The sequence below is a fragment of the Thermobia domestica genome, unplaced genomic scaffold (genome assembly GCF_964235325.1).
Source record: "Thermobia domestica unplaced genomic scaffold, izTheDome1.hap1.1 HAP1_SCAFFOLD_1422, whole genome shotgun sequence".
NCBI classification, from domain to species: Eukaryota; Metazoa; Arthropoda; class Insecta; order Zygentoma; family Lepismatidae; genus Thermobia; species Thermobia domestica.
Genome location: NW_027657132.1, coordinates 37,574 through 39,225, shown reverse-complemented (window position 1 = coordinate 39,225; position 1,652 = coordinate 37,574).

Genomic DNA, 1,652 nt, shown 5'->3' with positions numbered 1-1,652 from the left:
CACAGTATGTGTCAAGAAAGTAATGAGACTCGAAGCTGCGTGGCGCTCCGTTCGCTTGAAGCAAGCTTCCCGGAGGAATTGTGGTGGATGATCCAACCACTTAACGCACTGAAGCACTATACTCTCACACAGTATGTGGCAAGAAAGTAATGAGACTCTTCGCTGCGTGGCGCTCCATTCGCTAGAAGCAAGCTACCCGGAGAGATTGTGGTGGATGATCAAAGCAATTAACGCACTGAAGCACTATGCTCACACACAGTATGTATAAAGAAAGAAATGAGCCTCGCCGCTACGTGGGGCTCCATTCGCTAGAAGCACGCTACCCGGAGGGATTTGGGGGGATGATCAAAACAATTAACGCACTGACGAACTATGCTCTCAATAAGTGTATGTAGAAAATAATTAGACTCGCCGCTTCTTGGCGCTCCATTCACTTGAAGCAAGCTCCCTGGACGGATTGTGGTTAATGATTAAAGCAATTAACGCACTGACGTACTTTGTCCTCATAAAGTGTATGCAGTAAATAATGAGACTCGCCGCTTCTTGGCGCTCCATTCGCTAGAAGCAAGCTACTCCGATGGTTTGTTGTAAATGATCAAGACAATTAACGCACTGAGAAACTATGCTCACACACAGTATGTGTCAAGAAAGTAATGAGACTCGTCGCTGCGTGGCGCTCCATTCGCTTGAAGCAAGCTTCCCGGAAGAATTTTGGTGAATGATCCAACCAATTAATGCACTGAAGCACTATACTCACACACAGAATGTGGCAAGAAAGTAATGAGACTCGTCGCTGCGTGGCGCTCCATTCGCTAGAAGCAAGTTACCCGGAGGGATTCTGGTGGATGATCAAAACAATTAACGCACTGACGAACTATGCCCTTATAAAGTGTATGCAGAAAGTAATGAGACTCGCCGCTGCGTTGCGCTTCATTCGATAGAAGCAAGCTACCCGGAGGGATTGTGGAGGATGATCCAACCAAGTAACGCACTGATGCACTATGATCACACACAGTATGTGTCAAGATAGTAATGAGACTCGACGCTGCGTGGCACTCTATTCGATAGAAGCAAGGTACTCGGAGGAATTGTGGTGGATTATCAAAACAATTAACGCACTGAAGCACTATGCTCACACATAGTATATGTCAATAAAGTAATGAGACTCGCCGCTACGTTTCGCTCCATTCGCTTGAAGCAAACTACCCGGAGGGATTGTGGTGGATGATCAAAACAATTAACGCACTGACGAACTATGCCCTTATAAAGTGTATGCAAAAAGCAATGAGACTCGTCGCTGCGTGGCGCTCCATTCGCTAGAAGGAAGCTAGCCGCAGGGATTGTGGTTGATGATCAAAACAATTAACGTACTGACGAACTATGGCCTCATAAAGTGTATGCAGATAATAATAAGACTCGCCGCTCCGTGTTGCTCCATTCGCTAGAAGCAAGCTACCCGGAGTGATTGTGGTAGATGATCAAAACAATTAAAACAATGACGAATTATGCTCACACACAGTATTTGTCAAGAAAGTATTGAGACTCGCCCCTGCGTGGTGCTCCATTCGTTTGAAGCAAGCTCCCGGAGGGATTGTGGTGGATGATCAAAACAATTAACGCACTGAAGCACCATGCTTACACACAGTATGTAT